Raw genomic sequence first — 24402 nt, forward strand, 5'->3', positions numbered from 1 at the left:
CAGTCCTGCTGCATCGTGCGCGAGACGAGCTCGGTCCTGCTGCACCGGGGGTGAGACGCGCGATGGACCGCAGCTGGGAGAGGGCCAGCCCTTCGATGGAAGAAGCGCCCGGGCGCCGAGGAGATGGGGTGAAGGCCGAGACAGACCGAATGCAGACGAGCCGACGCCGGAGAAGCCAGCCCGCCGCCGCAGGCAGATCCGCCGAGCCACCGGGAAGCCTCCACGACACCGTGAGGCCGCCATCATGCGCCGGGCCTCCCCACGCCGCCTCCCTCGGCCGGAGCAACGGCCACACCAGACCGCCGCCCAACCCGCGTCGCCCGGCGAGCTCCAAGCGTCGGAGCCGCTGGGCACGCACCACCGAAGCCAAGCGGCGCCGGCCGACCCCCACTGCCAGATCCGGCCGGATCTAGCAGGAGGCCGTCCGCGCGCCACCTCCCGAGAAGGGAGCGCCGCAGCCACCCGCCCCGCGCGGATCCAGGACGGCGGCGCGCCCCCAGCAGCCAGCCACCCCACCGCCCCGCAAGCCCGCCGCTGCACCCCGGGGCCGCCCAGCGCCACCGCTCGAAGACGCCGCCCGCGCCAGCGCACCACGAGCAGAGGGGGAGAAAGGCCCGGCCGCCGCCGCGCCCACCGGGCTTTGCCCGACCGAGCTCGCCGGCGGCGGCAGGGAGGAGGGGAGGGAAGAGGGGGCGGAGGGGAGGGGCGGCTAGGGTTTCCCGCCCGGCGCGCGCGGGCGCGTCACGGGAGGGAAGGGGAGGGGATCCCATTATTCAGTATTGAGGAACAGCTCTTTATTTTAGGCATCTACCAACCGACTCCGGACCTATAAACCTAGCCATAGTTAACATACTACACCGTAGATAAAACTATGCGAGGCAAACATCCCACCTAATCCGAGTGCTTGAACCTGGATAAATCATATTTTTATGCATGGGATAGATTAAGAATATAAAAATAGACCATTGCATCTATCTTGACTATTGTTTTAGATTCATGAAATATAATACATCATGTGTCCAAGTTCTTCCTCTGCCATATATGAAGTACTCCCTCCGTTTCTAAATATAAGTCTTTGTAGAGATTTCATTATGAATCACATACGAATGTATGTAGATGCATTTTAAAGAGTAGATTCACTGATTGTGCTCCGTATGTAGTCAGGAACGGATGTATGTACGAAATCTGTCTACAGACTTAGATTTAGGAACGGAGGAAGTATAATACATCAGGAACCACATCTATCATTCAGTCCCTCGTGGGCAATGACCTCACCCTCTGCAACTCCTTCCTCTGACATAGGTGATCATACTGGAGCATCTCGTCGAGCAAAAAGTCATGCGCAATGCCGGAAAAGAACCACATAATCCGGTGTCCCAACTTGGGCACACAGAGCGGACCATGGACGATCCACCGCACTGCCGTGCGCATAGGTTTCAGGCGTTGGAGTCAATGGCGCCAAGCACCTGGCCTCGCGAAGGCGGACGCCATCATGCCGGCCGCAAAGAACGGTGCCTAAAGATAAGATTAGATGTTAACATAGTGCTGGCTGCTCCATCGCTCGAAGTCTTGGGGAAGTTAATAAGGAGTAGATTATAGGCGATGAGTTTATTTTACCTGGCATTACACTTCGATCCCTTTTCTTCTATATTCGACGTGAAGACTCTTAGAGAACTAATCAACATAGCTGCATGGAAAGAATCAATGGAACATTATCTTGTCAATGTTATTACGAAAAAGGCTTTCGCCCCGCTGGACTGCTGGGACAAACAACACAAGCATGCCCAAAAAAAACAAAAGAGAAACAAGAGAGAAAATAATGTCCACAGCGTCGGATCGACGAAAACGATGATAACCCAAAACCGTTGCGCCCACCGGAGATGTACCACCTCGCTCCAGGCACCTCGAACCTCCACATACCAAGCAGCACCTTCAGGAAGGAACACGACGACGACGACGCTGCTGCCCGGACAGGTCCTAGGGTTTCCACCGGTACGCGGAGGGGCGTGGGGAAGGGAAAGACCCGACGCCCTTCAGCAAGGAACGATGGCGCCCACGGGCGTCACCGCGTCGGTGCCGGCAAGCCGGCCCGGATTTCTCCCATCCGCCAAACACCCACAACCCCGAACGGTCCAACGCGCACCACCAGACAACCCACCCACGAACTTGCGCCGCCACGGACTTGCCATCATCACCGCCGCCTCACCGTGGTCATCGAAGCGAGACCGACGAGGACGAGAGGGAGCAGCCGGGAACGAGGAACGGCAACGAGAGCAGCCACGCCGGAGGAGACAACCTCCACCGCCATCGGCGGTCACCGACCGGACGTGGCAAGGGGAGCGTACCAGGCCCTCGAGGCCCGGCCGAGCCCAAAAGGGGCTCGTGAAGAACCCGACGCCAAGCTACAGAAGACGTGCCGCCGTCTCCACCACCCCCCGCACGAGCTGCCCCACCACCGCCCCCGCCGGAGCCGTCGCAGGCGAGACCGAGTCAGGCCCGCCCAGACCCAGATGGGGCCCAAAAGGGCCCAGATCTGGGCCGGGAGGGTGCCGCCACCATCCACCACGCCAGCGCGCTGCCAAGGGGCTGTGCCGCCGCCTCTAGGCCACCCGGAGCTGCGCCGCCAGGAGCAGCCGCCGCTGCCGGAATCACCATTGACCGAGGAGCACCGTCGCGGGACGCCACCACCCGAGCCGTGGCACTGCGCGCGGGGAAGGGACGGCCGCCGCCGCCGCCAACACCACGCGGGCAGGGCCCGGTGGCGCAGGCCGGCGGCGGCGGGAGGAGGGGAACGGGAGGGGAGGCGCTGGAGGGCGGGGACATGGGCCCCCGGTCGCCTCGCTCGGGGAGGCGACGCGGGGGGCGGGCTGGGAGGGAGGAGGGAGGCGGGGTGCGGCGCGGCGCGCGCGGCCGGAGGCACGGGAGGGTGGGGGAGGGGACCCCTTGTCAAGGTTATTCATTGCTTCGAGATGTGCTTACTTTTTAGTGGCGGCGGACATGTGTTAGCTTTAATCTTGATATTTTGTATTTTCATGTTTATTTCAGTCTTGCATGTAGATTAGCTTAGGACTGTTCCGGCAAAGTCATGGCTGCAGCGAGATGCCATCCGACCGTGTGATGCGGTGCGGTAGTGCCATGTGACGCGGCAACGTCGTGTGAAGCGGCGAGCAGTGAGCAGGTGAAGCGTGACGAGCTGCATGGCCAAGTTGAGCCAGCTGATCTGGCTGAGTCATCATTAGTTTGTTAGCATGCATAAGTATTTAGTTGTATGGCCGAGTCGTGTGGCCGCTCGAGAGATTCCAGGAGTAAGATATTCATGGGTAGTGCGTTAGTGCATGCATGGGTTAGTGGGAGTTTGTTGCCGAGAGTACCGGCTGGTTAGTGCGTGCGTTTCTGTACTTAAACAGAGCACATTTGTTTAGCAGTCAAGAGAATAGAGACAAGAAAAGAGCTTGGCTGTGTGATACGGCAGCTCACCAAATATCGTCTTCTCCATTGTCTCGTGTGTGTAGGTTGTGTGAAACAGCCGTGAGAGAAGAAGGGAGTTGAGAGAGTCAGCTCCAACAACATGGTCTAGAGGGGTAAGGAGGGGATGGCCTCTCACGAAGCCAAGCCCAAGTTGACCACAGCTCCCCTCCCGCGCTCCACCATGCCAGGAATCACCGCGGTTGTTCCCTCTGTTTCTTTTTACTCTACATATTAAATTTGTTTGAATTCAAACTACTCCAAATTACTGCTCCACTTCTTCTCCAAATTACTGCTCCACTTCTTCTTCTTCAAATTACTGCTCCACTCATGCCGAGAAGAACGATGACAAGCATTTCTATAAATGGGAGCATAACATTGCCTCAAAGCATCAACTAAATCACTGTTGCATATAATGACCATTAACTGAACGTCATGGGACTCCATGATTGCCATGCTGGAGAGACAGACAAGAGAGAGAGAGAAATAAAGAGACAGCGACTGGCTTGTAGGTTGATACTCTTGGAAAATAGACAGCACGTGGATCCATGCACGATTGACGCGTTGGCACATGCAATGACACAACAATGGCAGAAATACTCAGGCAGTTAGGGCATCTACAACAGTTTGTATGTTAGCTTGTTGGTAAAATATGTCATGTCATCAACCAACACCTTAACATACAATAACTCCAATCGGTTTTATCTAGTTTGCCCAATAAGATGTGAGATAATAAATAAGGTGCTCTCTCATTTTACATTGGAGCTTGTGCAAGGGGTGTTGGTTCATGTACATATAACCTTCCTCTTTTCCCTCATTTATTGTATGACACATCATCAAAAATCCTATATGGCAAAGTCTACCAACAACTATCTTACAGCCATTGGAGATGCCCTTAGCTAGTATATGGAGCTGTTTATATCGGGATTTTTTTGACCTTTTTTTTTCCTTTTGAAGGTGACTATGTTTAGCAAATCTGTAAACATACTCTATGCTATGGTTGCTTTCCCTATAAATAATATATGTCACCTCCGATAACAATGTCATTGCTATTTTATTCTTTTGGGAAGATAAACTATCAACATCAGTGCCCATAATCGAATTGATTACACATGATATGCAAAATCAAGCAAATGAACATGTTCATTGATATCGACCAAAAGAGAGACTGCCGCATGTTTCATTTCCTTTGTTTCTAAAAACTGAAATATAGTGCGGTCCACAAATCGACAAGTTTTTTTTACATGCTCTATGGCGCTCCATAAATCGATTGTGTTTTGTCAAAACATAGGTGACTACTTTTTTTCCAAAACGCAGGCAATAGTTTTTTAGTACAAAAAGTGTAGTTGCCCAAAATGTTAAGTTTTATGCATAATAAAAAAAGTACATGTACCAAATTAGATAATCAAAACCCTTTTTAAAAATATAAATACAAAGCAAAAATAATACCAGCTAATACAAAGCAAAAATAATACAACAAAAACAAACAATCAAAACTCCTAGAAATACAACAAGCAAAGGTTTTATATGCCTACCTAAAACAAAGTCTAGTGGCTGATGATAGTTTATCATCCTTAAAGAATAAATAACGGTAATATTGTTACCAGAGGTGCCATCAACATTATTTAAATGGAAAGCAACCATAAGATAAAGTATGTTTGAGCGCCTTCGAAAGAAAAGAAAAAACATGCCCCCTCCGAAAAACAATACAAGAGTGTTTAGATCAAAGCTAAACGTCTCATATTAGTTTATACTGGGAGTACGACTATTTGTGCCATGGTTGTGTGCATGAATGCGCAGACGGTCAATCATGCATGGGTCCACGTGCTAAACACTTTTATATTAGTTTACACAGTGAGGCTGTGTGCATGAATGTGCCGACGGTCAATCATGCATGGGTCCACGTGCTAAACACTCTTATTTAGTTTACAGATGGAGTACGGGTATTTGTGACATGGTTGTCTGGATGAATGCACCAACGGTCAATCATTCATGGGTCCACGTGCCATCCTTTTCAGGCCAGCCGTTCCAGGGTCATCTCTCCCTCTATCTTTTCCGAGGCATTAATTGACCTACAATTGGAAATATATAGCACGCACAATCATGAAGTACTGATCCAAACCATGTGTGGCAGCCCATGATGTTCAGTCTTGAATATTACTAATTACTTATGTGAGTGCCTACATTTTGATGATTTTCTTGATGATGCAATGCAACTTTGATGATTGCTCATGGCCACTTCGGGGCACAAGACAATGACTCTGTTATGTACTCCCTCCTTTTCGATTTAAAGGACTCAAAATCTGATATCTTATCAACCAAGGTAGATGATAAGTGGATGACATGAGTTTTGTGGATACAAAATGTTCGGGAACGTAGTAATTTCAAAAAAATTCCTATGCACATGCAAGATCATGGTGATGCATAGCAACGAGCGGGGAGAGTGAGTCTACGTACCCTCGTAGACCGAAAGCGGAAGGGTTAGCACAACCCGGTTGATGTAGTCGTACGTCTTCACGATCCAACCGATCAAAGTACCGAACGTACGGCACCTCCGAGTCCAGCACACGTTCAGCTCGATGACGTCCTGCGAACTCCGATCCAGCAGAGCCTCACGGGAGAGTTCCGTCAGCACGACGGCGTGGTGATGGTGATGATGTTGCTACCGACGCAGAGCTTCGCCTAAGCACCGGTACGATATGACCGAGGTGGAATATGGTGGAGGGGGGCACTGCACACGGCTGGAATAGATCAACAGATCAACGTGTGTCTCCATGGTGTGCCCCCCCTCCTCGTATATAAAGGAGTAGAGGAGGGTGAGGGCCGACCCTCTCTTCGGCGCGCCGGGAGTAGGATTCCCCCCCTTCCAAGTTGGAGTAAGGAAAGAGGAGGGAGAGTAGAAGTAAAGGGGGGCCAGCCCCCTCAGCCAATTCGGATTGGGCCTGGGGGGGGGGGGTCCTAGGCTTCCTCGTCCTCTATTACACTAAGGCCCAATAACGCCCATACACTCCCCGGCGAATTCCCGTAACTCTGTGGTACTCCGATAAATACCCGAATCACTCGGAACCTTTCCGATGTTCGAATATAGTCGTCCAATATATCGATCTTTCCGTCTCGATCATTTCGAGACTCCTCGTCATGTCCCCGATCTCATCCGGGACCCCGAACTACCTTCGGTACATCAAAACACATAACTCATAATATAAATCGTCACCGAACTTTAAGCGTGCAGACCCTACGGGTTCGAGAACTATGTAGACATGACCGAGACACGTCTCCAGTCAATAACCAATAGCGGAACCTAGATGCTCATATTGGTTCCCACATATTCTACGAAGATCTTTATCGGTCAAACCGCATAACAACATACATTGTTCCCTTTGTCATCGGTATGTTAGTTGCCCGAGATTCGATCGTCGGTATCTCAATACCTAGTTCAATCTCGTTATCGGAAAGTCTCTTTACTTGTTATGTAATGCTTCATCCCGCAATTAACTCATTAGTCACATTGCTTGCAAGGCTTATAGTGATGTGCATTACCGAGAGGGCCCAGAGATACCTCTTCGACAATCGGAGTGACGAATCCTAATGTCGAAATACGCCAACTCAACAAGTACCTTCGGAGACACCTGTAGAGCACCTTTATAATCACCCAGTTACGTTGTGACGTTTGGTAGCACACAAAGTGTTCCTCCAGTAAACGGGAGTTGCATAATCTCATAGTCATAGGAACATGTATAAGTCATGAAGAAAGCAATGGCAACATACTAAATGATCAAGTGCTAAGCTAACGGAATGGGTCAAGTCAATCGTATCATTCTCCTAATGATGTGACCCCGTTAATCAAATGACAACTCATGTCTATGGTTAGGAAACTTTAACCATCTTTGATTTAACGAGCTAGTCAAGTAGAGGCATACTAGTGACACTACGTTTGTCTATGTATTCACACATGTACTAAGTTTCCGGTTAATAATACAATTCTAGCATGAATAATAAACATTCATCATGATATAGGGAAATAAATAATAACTTTATTATTGCCTCTAGGGCATATTTCCTTCAATCTCCCACTTGCACTAGAGTCAATAATCTAGTTCACATCACCATGTGATTTAACACCAATATCCACATCTGTATGTTCACTAGTAGAAAAAGGGTCAAATGTGAAGCACAATAGTGCCGGTTTGAATTTCAGCCGGCACTAATGTGTACATTAGTGCCGGTTCGTGGCGGCGATCAATAGCACATGAACCGGTACTAAAGAGGCTGTGTCAGCCTGCGGTCAGGCTATGGCCCCACCATCACCATTTAGTGCCGGTTCGTACCACGAACCGGTACTAATGAGGTTATGGCAAGCTGTTTTTAGTCCCACCTCGCTCCCCTAACAAGCCTTTTACCACCTTAAATATGTTATTTCTCAAACTATCACAAGCACTTGGTCTTCATTAAACTCTATGTGTAGAATTTGTGGCCGCAATATGAGTCTTCATCGGTTTATAAATCGTTGATGACTCATATTGACAATTCAGATTGTACACACAAAGATCATTGATGATCAAAGTATTTTTGATGTTATAAGATCATATTGACAATTTAGACTGTAAAGAAATATAAGATCATGATCTAAATGCTCTTATATTTTTTGCGTTCAGTATGCACCAACTGCTAGGCGGGAGGAGCTGTTTAGTACCGGTTCGTGGCGAACCTTTAGCACCGGTTCGTGCCACGAACTGGTACTAATGAGGTTGTGTCAGGTAAGGCTGGGGCCCCACGAGCACCTTTAGTACCGGTTCATGGATGAACCAGTACTACAGTTTCTTAGTAAGCTGTTTTTTAGTCCCACCTCGCGAAGAGAGAGGGACTAGGAGCGGTTTATAAGCCCTGAGTGCAGAGACGATGAAGAAGAGGCTCAATGCTCACGTTGCTTAGCTTCAAGCCTTCAGGAATATGGTAGACTGCACGGAGCTATGCGCAGTGCAGTTTACACTATTCCGAAAGGCTTGAAGCAAATTAACGAGCATTGCACCTCTTTTTTATTTTTAATAACTTATTACAACTCCGGACTTCTTCTGTTATGGCAAAAACTAATTGCACGTCGGCATTTCTTTTTTTTAAACTTTGGTTATAACTCCAGACTTTGACCATCAAGTTTTGCAGAAAAGAAAAAATAGCAGGAAAAAAAACTATAGCTGAAAAGAAAAAAACTATATAAAATGACCGTGAAATTGAAAATCACTACAAAATGAACTCTGAAAATGTTGAATTTTGGCAAACTAGATGAAAAACTACTCAGAAATAAATAGAAGAAAATAAATATAACAGAAAAGAAAAAACTATACAAAAAACTACGCAGAAATAAATAGAAGAAAATAAAGCAGAAAAGAAAAAAACTATAAAAAAATTGGGGCGCTGCCCTGTGGGCCTGCTAGGCCACGGGCGTGCAATTACAGGCCTTAAAGGCCCAGCAGACTCACAGGGCAGCGCGCAGAATTTAGGCCCACAAGCCTGCTATATAGAGGAGTTCAAAGAGGTAGCCGCGGCTGGGTTTATAAACCAGTGCGGCTGCCCTTCGCCCGGCGAGGTGGGACTAAACTTTGGGGTGGCAGCGCGAGGCCTTTAGTACCGGTTGGTGGCTACAACCGGTACTAAAGATCACCCTTTAGTACCGGTTGGATCCACCAACCGGTACTAAAGGCCTGCTCTTCCCGCCTCTTGGCCTGGCCAAAGTTGGCCTTTAGTACCGGTTGGTGGCTACAACCGGTACTAAAGGCCCATCCTATATATATAGCACTTACGAAAATTTCAGTTACATCTCCCCACTTTCGTCTCCAACCTCTCGACATCGCCGCGCGCCGCTCGATCCCGTCGTCGCCGCCCGTCGCCCGTCGTCCGTCGTCGTCGTCGCTGTCCCCGCCGCCGCCCGTCGTCGTCGTCGTCTCGCGCCGCCGCCCCGAACGCCGCCGCCGTCCGTCGTCGTCGCCGCGGTCCCGTACGTCTCTCGCACCCGCGCGCCGGCATCCCCGCCCCGTACGCCGCCGCCCTCGCCTCGTACGCCGGCTCCCCCGCTCGTACGTATGGGGCGGCGGCGTACGGGGTGGCGTACACACACATACACACATATACACACACATACACACACACACACACATTTTTTACTTATTTTCTTTTTTCTGTTTTTTAGAAAATTTAATTAGATATTAATTAGCTAGGTATGTGAGATCTGAACTAGTTGAATAATTAATATAACTAGTTTATTTTTAGTAAGAAAATTGTCGAACTAGTTTATTTAGGTATATGAGATTTGAACTAGTTGAATAATTAATATAACTAGTTTATTTTTAGTAAGAAAATTGTCGTATCTGAAATTTGATTATCTAATTAAAATATTATTTGTTAATGAGTTTTTCTGTTTATTTAATGTTTTTATATATTTTGAGTTTATATAAATGTTAGATTAATGTCAAATGTTAGATGAATTAGATAGAAAAGTTAATAGAACTAGTTTATTTTTAGTAAATGCTTAGTTGAACTAGTTGAATTAATATATAGAACTAGTTTATTTTTAGTAAATGCTTAGTTGAACTAATTGAATTAATATAACTAGTTTATTTTTAGTAAATGCTTAGTTGAACTAATTGAATTAATATAACTAGTTTATTTTTAGTAAATGCTTAGTTGAATTAATAGAAGTAGTTGAATTAATTGAATTAGTAAGTGTTTAATGTTTCGCCTAATATGAACATAGGAAATGTCGTCTGACGACGGAAAAAATTTCGGTATGTGCACATACTGTGAAGACGAGCGCGGCCAGTGCGACAGAAATTTCCTTGTTGATGGTAGGCGATTCAGCATCAAGCTGGATGAGACTTTCGAATTCGATACAGTAAGTCACAACGACAAGTCTGTTTTCGTAATTAAGCATGACTTATATATGCTTCATTTGCCTGACTTATAATTTTTAATTTTCACTATTCTACTAGCGCATCCCATGCCATGCAAGAATTTTTGTCTTGGATAAGATAGGTTTCAAAGATATGGAAACTATGGAGGTAAAGAGAGCTTACCTGAAAACTGAGCATGATGGTTATACTTTCAACGTCAAAGTATACAATGCACACACGTACACCTATTTTGAATGCAAAACTTGGCAAGCACTATGCAAGGCTTATGCATTTGAGCCTGGTATGGTTATCACCTTTGATATTCGTCCGGAAGATGATATTGAAGGTAATAGAGACATATGGGTCGATGTGCAGACGCCTCCAGTTCTACCATTATGTGAGTTCTTCTCAAATATATTTTTGTCTTTGATATTGCTTATTTCAAAAATAACTGACAACTAATTTCTATTGACAGCTTATCTCCATTCAACCAAACATGTCCGGCGCTTGGTAGACAGGACCTTCTACTGTCCCGGAGCTGAACTAAACTGCGAGGAGATAAGTCATTATGTTTCATGGCTTGAGGATCTTCATACTGTCAAGACAAATTTTTTCCTGCACTTGGAAATGTTAGTACTCAAAACGTGCGACCAATAGTGATGGTATTGAACTACGGTCACATCTATTTAGGAATGATGGTAAGATATTTACTATTTGTCCTCAGTGCATATTTTGCATACATATTTTTTTTAAACTTTCATTGCTGAGTATATTAATTAAGTACTATACGATGTTCTTCAACAGGGACTCCCGATGACAGTTGTGCCTCAGGGGATCGAGACTAAAGGTCAGATGTCAATTGTTAGCTTAAGGCCAAGATATCCTGCATTGCACATGAATGCATTCAGGATTTCTAGAAGCGATGAATGCTTAATAGTGAAAGATTGGAGGAAAATTGTTAATGATCGCAGAGAAGTACTAGGGGGCAGCAATGAGAAGCGCAGCCCACGATTAGGAGACAGGTTCATCGGCATGCTCCAGTATGATCAATCAGGAGAGCTATACATGTTCTATGCTATTTTACCAGAGAGAGAGTAGCTAGCAGGAGTGATTTAGCTAGTTCTTCATGCTGCTCTTAATTAGTACTTGGCCTTTCATGTCCGTGTTCTTCGTTCTGAACTTAAGTGATTTGCTTTTGTGGTGTTATATATGAACGCTTATAATATCATGACAATCATGTTGAACTCGATGATTGGTTCTACTAGAAATTCTATATATATATATATATATATATATATATATATGCATAACGTTTACAATGTGTAGTATCGTAAAATACCAGCAAACGAAAAAGAATTAAAATGGAAACACAAAATTAAATAAAAAAGAAATCATAAAACTAAAAACCCCCAAACCTTATAGTACCGGTTGGTGTTACCAACCGGTACTAAAGGGCTCCAGGCCCCCGGAGCTGGCTCGTGCCACGTGGTTTCCCTTTAGCACCGGTTCGTGCAGAACCGGTACTAAAGGGGGGGCTTTAGTGACCACACTTTAGTGCCGGTTATGGAACCGACACTAAAGGGCCTTACGAACCGGTGCTATTGTCCGGTTCTGCACTAGTGGTTGTTAATACCCATAGTTGACATCGTCATGTGACCAACACCCGAAGGGTTTACTAGAGTCAATAATCTAGTTCACATCGCTATGTGATTAACACTCAAAGAGTACTAAGGTATGATCATGTTTTGCTCGTTAGAGAAGTTTAGTCAACGGGTCTGTCACATACAGAGCCGTATGTATTTTGCAAATATTCTATGTCTTCAATGCTCTACACGGTGCTAATCTAGCTAATTCCTCCCACTTTCAATATGTATCCAGATTGAGACTTAGAGTAATCTGGATCAGTGTAAAAGCTTGCATCGACGTAACTCTTTACGATGAACTCTTTTATCACCCCCGTCACCGAGAAACATTTCTTTAGTCCTCACTAAGGATAATTTTGACCCCTGTCCATTGATCTACTCTTAGATCGCTATTGTATCCCCTTGCCAAGCTTATGGCAAGGTACACAATAGGATTGGTACACAACACATCATACTTTATAGAACCTATGATTGAGGCATAGGGAATGACTTTTCATTCTCTTTCTATTTTCTGCCATGGTCGGGTTTTGAGTCTTACTCAACTTCACACCTTTGCAACACACGCAAGAACTCTTTCTTTGACTGTTACATTTTGAACTACTTCAAAATCTTGTCAAGGTATGTACTCATTGAAAATCTTATCAAGCGTCTTGATCTATCTCAATAGATCTTGATGCTCAATATGTAAGTAGCTTTACTAAGGTCTTTCCTTGAAGAACTTCTTTCAAACACTCCTTTATGATTTCCAGAAAATTATACATCATTTCTGATCAACAATATGTCACTCACATATACTTATCAGAAAGGCTGTAGTGCTCCCACTCACTTTCTTGTAAATACAGGCTTTACCAAAAGTTTGTATAAAACCACATGCTTTGATCACACTATCAAAACGTTTATTCCAACTCCGAGATGCTTGCACCAGTCCATAGATGGATCATTGGAGCTTGCACACTTTGTTAGCATCCTTTGGATCGATAAAACCTTCATGTTGCATCATATACAACTCTTCTTCCAAAAATCCATTCAGGAATGCAGTCTTTACATCCATTTGCCAAATTTCATAATCATAAAATGCAGCAATTGGTAACACGATTCGGACGGACTTTAAGCATCGCTACGGGTGAGAAAGTCTCATCGTAGTCAACTCCTTAAACTTGTCGAAAGCCTTTCGCAACAAATTGAGTTTTGTAGACAGTAACATTACCGTCAGTGTCAGTCTTCTTCCTAAAGATCCATTTATTCTCGATGGCTTGCCGATCATCGGGCAAGTCAACCAAAGTCCATACTTTGTTCTCATACATGGATCCTATCTCAGATTTCATGGCCTCAAGCCATTTCGCAGAATTTGGGCTCATCATCGCTTCCTCGTAGTTCGTAGGTTCATCATGGTCAAGTAACATGATCTCTAGAATAGGATTACCGTACCACTCTAGTGTGGATCTTACTCTGGTTGACCTACGAGGTTCAGTAGTAACTTGATCTAAAGTTTCATGATCATCATCATTAACTTCCTCACTAATTGGTTTAGGAATCACTGGAACTGATTTCTGTGATGAACTACTTTCCAATTTGGGAGAAGGTATAATTACCTCATCAAGTTCTACTTTCCTCCCACTCATTTCTTTCGAGAGAAACTCCTTCTCTAGAAAGGATCCATTCTTAGCAACGAATATTTTGCCTTCGGATCTGTGATAGAAGGTGTACCCAACAGTTTCATTTTGGGTATCCTATGAAGACGCTCTTCTCCGATTTGGGTTCGAGCTTATCAGGTTGAAACTTTTTCACATAAGCATCGCAACCCCAAACTTTTAAAAAATGACAAATTTGGTTTCTTACCAAACCATTGTTCATAAGGCATCATCTTAACGGATTTTGATGGTGCCCTTTTAAAGTGAATGCAACTGTCTCTAATGCATAACCCCAAAACGATAGTGGTAAACCGATAAGGGACATCATAGATCGCACCATATCCAATAAAGTGCGGTTACGACATTCGGACACACCATAACGCTGTGGTGTTCCAGGTGGCGTGAGCTGTGAAACTATTCCACATTGTTTTATATGAAGGCCAAACTCGTAAATCAAATATTCTTCTCCACGATCTGATCGTAGAAAGTTTATTTTCTTGTTACGATGATTCTTCACTTCACTCTGAATTTCTTTGAATTTTTCAAATGTTTCAGACTTGTGTTTCATTAAGTAGATATACCCATATCTGCTCAAATCATATGTGAATGTCAGAAAATAACAATACTCGCCACGAGCATCAACACTCATTAGATCGCATACATCGGTATGTATTATTTCCAATAAGTCGGTAGCTCGTTCCATTGTTCCGGAGAATGGAGTTTTAGTCATCTTGCCCAAAAGGCACAGTTCACAAGCATCAAATGATTCATAACCAAGTGATTCCAAAAATCCATCTTTATGGAGTTTCTTCATGCGCTTTACACCGATATGACCCAAATGGCAGTGCCACAAATAAGTTGCACTATTATTATCAACTTTGCATCTTTTGACATCAACATTATGAATATGTGTATCACTACGATCGAGATCCAACAAACTATTTTCATTGGGTGTATGACCATCGAAGGTTTTATTCATGTAAACAGAACAAAAATTATTCTCTGACTTTAAATGAATAGTCGTATTGCAATAAACATGATCAAATCATATTCATGCTCAACGCAAACACCAAATAACATTTATTTAGGTTTAACACTAATCCCGAAAGTATAGGGAATGTGCGATGATGATCATATTAATCTTGGAACCACTTCCAACACACATCGTCACTTCACCCTCAACTAGTCTCTGTTTATTCTGTAACTTCTGTTTCGAGTTACTAATCTTAGCAACCGAACAAGTATCAAATACTCAGGGGCTACTATAAAGACTAGTAAGGTACACATCAATAACTACAAGAGATCAGGCCTACTATGACGAGCCAAATTATGTCATGCAATAGCCAAAAACGTCATAGAACACACCTTCTTGACGTTTTATGAGCGTCACGAGCATTGTCACAGAATCCCCGTCACAGATAACTCCTAGTGACGACGCGCACACTTAACGTCACTAAAAATGGGACCTTCGGTGACGTTTTGTACAACGTCATCCACTTTGTATTTCGGTGACGACTAATAAATGTCACAAGGTAGATGAAAATATGCATAGTCAACCATGTTTAGTGATGAAGCAACGTCACTGACTTGTTGCCATGTCATCATAGGACAATGATTAATACAACCTCATCTTGCCATATTTTATTCATTTCAATTTTAAATTACAATGAATTATCCAATCCAATGAAATCCAAATCCATACCACATCACATTATATAAATACGTTAAAGTCAAAATACATTAACCACAATTAATGTGAAAACATATTATAAATTCAGTCATCTTAGCCAAATCATCTTCTCAATAAAAGTGACAATAAAAACTAACACTGATTCACATGTTTGACACTCACAACAATAGACAAGTTGCAAACTAATATTTAGATGACTAAAGACCACAAAAGTGTTTTCATGATGGCGTTCATGCACCATGAGGTTGGGGCTGCTGAGTTGATTGAGCTCTTAAGAGAAAACAACCAGTTTATCCATTTCTCAGTGCTTCTTTTCTAGGCCTTAATTCTTGCCTTCCTAATGTCTTCCAGTTCTTCTTGATCCGATCCATCTCTTCAAGTGCTCCCTCTTATGCTTTAAGTCCCACGATTAACTCCTGGTGATGCCTATAAATTAATGAAACAAAGAAGCAAGGAATCTTTATTAGATGAAAACAAACAAGACAACAAGGTACAAGAGTCCCACTAAGAATCTTACAATCTATATCAAACTATAAATCTGAAATAGAGGAGTATTGTACATTATTAAGTATAAAGGCAATCATGAAGGTGGGCCAATGAAACAATAAACCCAAGAATAAGTTATAATGGTTAAATAGCACGCATAACAAAAGCTAGATTATATTTAAGAACATGCAATCCATGCATCTCTCAAAGTGGCACATGCCTGACTGCTGTGTTTATCTTCTGCATGAAATGCCCTCCTTTCCATCTCACTCACCGAAACTAGTGGCGTGGTTGTAGTACTTGAAGCTGCAAAAGATGACGAGAGTGCAATGAATTGCCAAACTACCTAACTGCCAATGGTATATACACTAACAAAATAAATTTCACTTAAACTTGTTTAGAATTGGACCTGAAAATATGTAGCCATTTTCCCTGTGCATGCGTACTTTCCTGAAACACAAATGAATATAGTAATGTAGATAGCTCAGAATGTAAATACATGATGCACTAATATTGTATATATAACTAATGCAAACATAGATTGGCTTTGCATTGGTATTCAAAAAATAAACAATATATATTGTGTAAAGCAGTGATGTAAACTCGAAATACTGTTAATAGGCAGTGCACGCAAGACAATATTAACAAAAATTGAAGATTTCAATGCATTGGGATCTAAAAAAGTGGTCCAAGCAGCATGCAGGATGCAGCTAGGGCACGGTCGGCGAGAAGCAATCAGCAAGCCTAAGAAAACAAGGCAAGAAACTTAATATTAGTATAGGCAATGGCATAGTTCAGAAAATCATAAAGTTTATTACACTAGTTGGCATAGTTTAGAAAACAAGAAAGAACCTCACAACCAGGTAAAACCTACAGCCAACATGCACTCAACGATGAAGTGCAACCCAAATAAGCAATACACGGGGGCCCTGTAGGCATGTACACGCAGATGGAACTATGGATTGCTACTAGAAAATAGATGCATGGTGATATGAACTGAGTAATTTCTGAAATTGCAAAAATGGAAAATACAGTGGATGTTTGCCTGAATTCTGGAACAGATCGAAATAAATAAATTACTTGGAAATCAAGCAAACATCCATCGGTGTATAGAGCATCTAGAATTTAATTAAATAAAAGATCATTGTACAGTGTGTGTGTTTGAATTAAGCACCATGTAGCCCTGCGAAAATAGTCATGACCAAATCAAGGACATGCATATTGGTAAGCTACGACTGTTTGGATTGTAGCCCAATAGTGAATGCCAAATTTTTGCAAAAACGTTGGCTTCTGTTTGATTTCAGGCCAAAATTACTTGTAAAATATACTTTCTTCTTCGACTTATTTTTGGTGGAAAGAAGAAAAAGAATCAGCTATATGGAATATTATACTTCAGATCTAGCAAATCACAATTGGTTTTGAAATAGAATAGTTCAGATCTAGCAAACAATACACAAGTGCAAGCACATCTCGTACTGACAGAGCAACGCGTGGGTAATTTGCAATTTGCCATAGAAAAGGGGTTGAAAGGTGGAGCAGGTACGATGGCCGCCGCCTGTTGGAGCAGTATCTGTACACGCCGGCACCCCGCAGCCCGCGGTAGCTGCATACATGTCAGCACCCCACGACCGGCGGGAATTGCAGGTCTGTGGTCTGTGCCCCCTTTGGTTTTCAGCTGTACAGATGAGAAGCGAAAATTACGTGCTGTGGCAAACTCAAATCTGTAGCACCTCGCCCATCGAACAGATTATTTAGCACGTGAATTCATCGAGTTAGAAAAATCTAATGCGTTGGGGAAGAAGGAACTAACCGGCGGGGAGAGCAACGACGACGGAACAGCGGGGAAGGGGGCTGACGGGATGAGGAGCGCGGATCCGTTTAAGAGGGACGAGGAGCACGGATCCGTTCAAGCGGGATGAGGCCGACGAGTTGTTGCTCGCGAGTTGATGCGGTGGATCCGATCTCGGCCGGTGATGTGGCCTCCAATCTCCGCCGCGTGTCGCTGCAATTGCGGGAGAAGAAGAACCGTACGAAGCAATGGGAGGTGGGCCGTCGGTCTTCGAGGGAGAAATGAAGGGAAGATAGCGTGCGAGGTGGGACGTGGGTGGTGGCTCAAAATCCCTGCGCCAAAAAATTTCTCGTTCACTCTCCTCCTTATTTCTATTTCTATACATTTTTTTCTCGTCCACTCTAAAAAAAGATTGCGAAGATTGCACTCTTATTTGAATTTTTATTTTTGTTATTCCCTGGATCAAAACAACATCACGGCCAATTCATTAGCTCACGACCACTGCCTATATTTTTTTGGATAGAACAAATCAACTGCAGTGACCTATGAGAAAAAGAACTAATCAAGACTAACCGTTGATGGATTATTTTTATAGAATAAATCACCTGAGCACAAATGGCAAGTCTAGCACTCAAACGTTGGTGGGCAGCGAGCACACCCCACGCTGCTAGCCACCGGAGTGACGCTCGCTTCTCAACAATGCCATATGAATAAGCTCAAGAACATTTGTAACAACCTTTTCCCCAACCAGTACATGTTTACATTAGATAGAACAAAATAATTGCATTGCTCAATAGCCTATGAATAAACATTGGTGGGTCCCACTGTCAACACTTATGCGTGGGTCCTGCTGCTCCATAAGCCATGAAGCACCTATGAAGGGTCTGACAGCTAGACGTTACATGACGGGAAAATGGGCATCACACCTTCACAATATTCGATGACTCTAGTAGGTTCGTCATGGAAGTCACCATATCGTCATAGAAATTGGTAGCTAGGTGGCACTCAACGGCCGAGGCAACTTGGTGACATTAATCGTCACCGATCTGCACCGATCGGTGATGCCACCTATAAAATGTCACACATTGGGTATTTCTGTGATGTCGTCACCCACCGTCACAAGGATTTTTGTCACAATATCTCATTTTTGTTGTATACCCTTTTTCATTTTGCCATTCTTCTTATCCACCAAATTTTCAGGGCATTTCCGCTTCCAATGACCGTTTCCTTTGAAGTAGAAGCACTCTGTTTTAGGCTTTGGTCCAGCTTTGGGCTTTTTCATGGGAGTGACAACTTGCTTGCCATTCTACTTGAAGTTCCCTTTCTTTTCCTTTGCCCTTTTCTTAAAACTAGTGGTCTTGTCAATCATCAACACTTGATGCTCTTTCTTGATTTCTACCTTCGTCGATTTCAGCACCACGAAGAGCTCGCGAATCGTTTTCGTCATTCCTAGCATACTATCGTTCATCACGAAGTTCCAGTAACTTTGGTGATGGTGACTAGAGAATTCTGTCAATCACTATCTTATCTGGAAGATTAGCTCCCACTTTATTCAAGCGATTGTAGTACACAGACAATCTGAGCACGTGCTCACTGCTTTAGCTATTCTCCTCCATCTTTTAGCTATAGAACTTGTTGGAGACTTAATATCTCTCAACTCGGGTATTTGCTTGAAATATTAACTTCAACTCCTGGAACATCTCATATGGTCCATGACGTTCAAAACGTCTTTGAAGTCCCGATTCTAAGCCGTTAAGCGTGGTGCACTGAACTATCAAGTAGTCATCATATTAAGCTAGCCAAACGTTCATAACGTATGTATCTGCTCCTGCAATAGATTTGTCACCTAGCGGTGCATCAAGGACATAATTCTTCTGTGCAGCAATGAGGATAAACCTCAGATCACGGACTCAGTCCGCATCATCGCTACTATCATCTTTCAACTTAGTTTTCTCTAGGAACATATAAAAACATAGGGAAGCAACAACGCGAGCTATTGATCTACAACATTATTTGCGAAATACTATCAGGACTAAGTTCATGATAAATTAAAGTTCAATTAATCATATTACTTAAGAACTCCCACTTAGATAGACATCCATCTAATCATCTAAGTGATCACGTGATCCAAATCAACTAAATCATGTCCGATCATCACGTGAGATGGAGTAGTTTTCAATGGTGAACATCACTATGTTGATCATATCTACTATATGATTCACGCTCGACCTTTCGGTCTCAGTGTTCCGAGGCCATATCTGCATATGCTAGGCTCGTCATGTTTAACCTGAGTATTCTGCGTGTGCAAAACTGGCTTGCACCCGTTGTAGATGAACGTTGAGCTTATCACACCCGATCATTACGTGGTGTCTCGGCAAGACAAACTTTGGCAATGGTGCATACTCAGGGAGAACACTTTTACCTTGAAATTTAGTGAGAGATCATATTATAATGCTACCGTCAATCAAAGCCAAATAAGATGCATAAAGGATAAACATCACATGCAATCAATATAAGTGATATGATATCGCCATCATCATCTTGTGCTTGTGATCTCCATCTCCGAAGCACCGTCATGATCACCATCGTCAACGGCACGACACCTTGATCTCCATCGTAGCATCATTGTCGTCTCGCCAACTATTGCTTCTACGACTATCGCTGCCGCTTAGTGATAAAGTAAAGCAATTACAGGGCAATTGCATTGCATACAATAAAACGACAACCATATGGCTCCTGCTAGTTGCTGATAACTCGGTTACAAAATATGATCATCTCATATAATAAAATATCGCATCATGTCTTGACCATATCACATCACAGCATGCCCTGCAAAAACAAGTTAGACGTCCTCTACCATGTTGTTGCAAGTTTTACGTGGCTGTTACGGGCTGAGCAAGAACCGTTCTTACCTACGCATCAAAACCACAATGATATTTCGTCAAGTTAGTGATGTTTTAACCTTCACAAGGACTGGGCGTAGCCATACTCGGTTCAACCAAAGTTGGAGAAACAGACACTCGCCAGCCACCTGTGTGCAAAGCACGTCGGTAGAACCAGTCTAGCGTAGGCGTACGCGTAATCTCGGTCCGGGCCGCTTCATCCAACAATACCGCCGAACCAAAGTATGACATGCTGGTAAGCATTATGACTTGTATCGCCCACAACTCACATGTGTTCTACTCATGCATATAACATCTACGCATAAACTTGGCTCTGATGCCACTGTTGGGGAGCATAGTAATTTTAAAAAATTTGCTACGCACACGCAAGATCATGGTGATGCATAGCAATGAGCGGAGAGAGTGAGTCTACGTACCCTCGTAGACCGAAAGCGGAAGCGTTAGCACAACGCGGTTGATGTAGTCGTATGTCTTCACGATCCAACCAATCGAAGTACCGAACGTATGGCACCTCCGAGTTCAGCACACGTTCAGCTCGATGACGTTCCGCGAACACCGATCCAACAGAGCTTCACGGGAGAGTTTCGTCAGCACAACGGCGTGGTGACGGTGATGTTGTTGCTACCGACGCAGGGCTTCACCTAAGCACCGCTACGATATGATCGAGGTGGAATATGGTGGAGGGGGGCACTGCACACGGCTGGAATAGATCAACAGATTAACTTGTGTCTCCATGGGGTGCCCCCCTCCCCCGTATATAAAGGAGTAGAGGGGGGGAGGGCCGGCCCTCTCTTGGCGCGCCATAAGTGAGTCCTACTCCCACCGAGAGTAGGACCCCCCCTTCCAAGTTGTGGTAGGAGAGGTAGGAAAGAGGAGGGAGAGAAGAAGGAAAGGGGGGCCAGCCCCCTCACCCAATTCGGATTGGGCTTGGGGGGGGGGGGTCCTAGGCTTCCTCCTCCTGTATTCCACTAAGGCCCAATAAGGCCCATACACTCCCCGCCGAATTCCCGTGACTCTCCGGTACTCCGATAATTACCCGAATCACTCGGAACCTTTCGGATGTCCGAATATAGTCGTCCAATATATCGATCTTTACGTCTCGACCATTTCGAGACTCCTCGTCATGTCCCCGAACTCATCCGGGACTCCGAACTACCTTCAGTACATCAAAACACATAACTCATAATATAAATCGTCACCGAACTTTAAGCGTGCGGACCCTACGGGTTCGAGAACTATGTAGACATGACCGAGACACGTCTCCAGTCAATAACCAGTAGCGGAACCTGGATGCTCATATTGGTTCCCACATATTCCGAAGATCTTTATCGGTCAAACCGCATAACAACATACGTTGTTCTTTTTGTCATCGGTATGTTACTTGCCCAAGATTCGCGTCGGTATCTCAATACCTAGTTCAATCTCGTTACCGGCAAGTCTCTTTACTCGTTATGTAATGCATCAGCCTGCAACTAACTCATTAGTCACATTGCTTGCAAGTCTTATAGTGATGTGCATTACCGAGAGAGCCCAGAGATACCTCTTCGATAATCGGAGTGACAAATCCTAATCTCGAAATACGCCAACTCAACAAGTACCTTCGGAGACACCTGTGTTCCTCCGGTAAACGGGAGTTGCATAATCTCATAGTCAAAGGAACATGTATAAGTCATGAAGAAAGCAATAGCAACATACTAAACGAAAGTGCTAGGCTAACGGAATGGGTCAAGTCAATCATATCATTCTCCTAATGATGTGATCCCGTTAATCAAATGACAACTCATGTCTATGGTTAGGAAACTTTAACCATCTTTGATTTAACGAGCTAGTCAAGTAGAGGCATACTAGTGACACTATGTTTGTCTATGTATTCACACATGTACTAAATTTCCGATTAATAAAATTCTAGCATGAGTAATAAACATTCATCATGATATAAGGAAATAAATAAACACTTTATTATTGCCTCTAGGGTATATTTCCTTCACAAAAAACTACACAATGAAATATTTCTCACATGTTCGACTCTCAAAGCAATAAGTGCAGCATTCTCTCTCTAATTGGACTTGCATGGTGCATATAGAATAAGATGCATGCATGACCACTAATCCCCCCCCCCCCCCCCCCCTCTCATCTCTATGAATTAAATTTGACGTGAGACTCAAAGCAATTTCACTTAATTCAACTCAACGCGAGCCTAATATAATGGATATCTGAAATTTTTAAATGAGCCCTTTAAACCGGAAGTGCGGGAGTATCTAGCTACTAGCTTGGTCTTCTATATTTTAGTCGTCTACCAACGGAATCCGGACTTGTAAACCTAGCCATAGTCGACATACTACACTGTAGATAGAATCATCCGAGGCAAACACCTCACGTGATCTTTTGATCAAACCCTTTATACAAAAACACTAGTTTTCATACAATGCTGGATTATCAAAAAACAGACAACCAGGTAGTAATGCATTACCTCGATCCGAGGGCTTGAACGTGGATACGTCTTTATTTGTACGGATGGATATAGCAGCTTAAGAGTGTAAAAAATTGGACCATTGCCATCTATCTTAACTATTGTTTTAGATTCATGAAATGTAATACATTAGATGACCAAGTTCTTCCTCTGCCATAGATAATACATAAGGAAACCACATCTAGCATTCAGTTCCTTGTGGGCAATAACCTCATCCTCTGTATCTCCTTCCTCTGCCATAGGTGATCATGCAGGAGCATCTCATCGAGCAAAAAGTCGGGCGCAATGCCGGAAAAGAACCACATGATCCGGTGTCCCAAGTTGGGCACACAGAGTGGGGCATGGCCGATCCACTGCACTGCCGTGCGCACATAGGTTTCGGGCGTTGGAGTATATGGCGCGAAGCGCCTGTGCCTAAAGATAGGATTAGACGTTAATATAGTGTTGGCTGCTCGATCGCTCAACTTCTTGGGGAAGTTACTAAGGAGTAGATTATGGGCGATGAATTTATTCTACGTGAAGACTCCTAGAGAACTGAGCAACATAGCTGCATGGAAAGAATCAATGGAACATGACCTTGTGAACGTTATTCATTGCTTTGAAATGTGCTAACCGTTTAGTAGCGGCGTACATGGTGTAGAGGGGTAAGGAGGGGATGGCCTCTGACGAAGCTGAGCCCATGTTGACCACAGCTCCCCTCCGGTGCTCCACCATGCCCGGAATCACCGCCGCTGTCACCTCTGTCAGCCCCAACAGGTTCACCCGTATCATATCCACCAACTCCTCGATGCCGGCCTCGTGCAGGAAGACCGCACCGGGCTCCAACACGCCGACGTCCAGCGCCTCCACGGTCTGCCGCAGCCGTCACATCACCTCGTCGCCTGCCAAATGAGCTCGCAATTAGCTTCCTTAAAATGCATGGAATAATGTAAGCACTCCCTCCGTTTCTTTTTACTCCACATATAAAAATTCACGATGCATTTGATAATCTTGATTTCATATTGCGAATGTTGATAAATTTTAATATAAAGTTAGTCAATTTTACAAATTTTGACTTTGACCTAATTTTATACTAAAATGAAACGGAGGGAATATGCAGTTTGCTTGGAGTTTCACCATGGGCGGTGGCGAGGAGCGACAAGTCCAAGACTAGAGTCTTGGTCTTCACGGTGGGAGCGGCCCTGCATATCGTCTGGGAGATGTCCTGGAGCTTGGCCGGGTCTCGGCCGATGAGGACAAGGTTCAGCCCACTGCGCGCGAGCTCCACGGCCAGGGACCAGCCAATGCCGGATGTTGGCCCCGTGGTGACGGCCCACGTGCCGTAGCTGCGCCGGAGGTCCTTGGGACGCCGGAGGCACACAGCCAAGTGAGGAACGAGGCGGAACGCCAATGCAGCTACATAGACGGCGCCAAGAACGACCGGTGATGCGAACCATGCCAT

General features: G+C 44.4%; 1 long non-coding RNA gene and 1 pseudogene across 1 annotated transcript; both read right to left on the minus strand.

Annotated features, from left to right (window-relative positions):
* Positions 1–1248: 1248 nt before the first annotated feature.
* LOC123084527 (very-long-chain 3-oxoacyl-CoA reductase 1-like) lies at positions 1249–24402 on the minus strand (annotated as a pseudogene).
* Positions 16016–17874, minus strand: LOC123083563 (uncharacterized). Its single transcript, XR_006439317.1, has 3 exons — positions 17610–17874; positions 16209–17474; positions 16016–16105 (listed from the first exon to the last, which is right to left on the minus strand). It is a non-coding gene; the product is annotated as an uncharacterized lncRNA (long non-coding RNA).

This window comes from Triticum aestivum, chromosome 4A (assembly GCF_018294505.1).
Source record: "Triticum aestivum cultivar Chinese Spring chromosome 4A, IWGSC CS RefSeq v2.1, whole genome shotgun sequence".
Lineage (NCBI taxonomy): Eukaryota > Viridiplantae > Streptophyta > Magnoliopsida > Poales > Poaceae > Triticum > Triticum aestivum.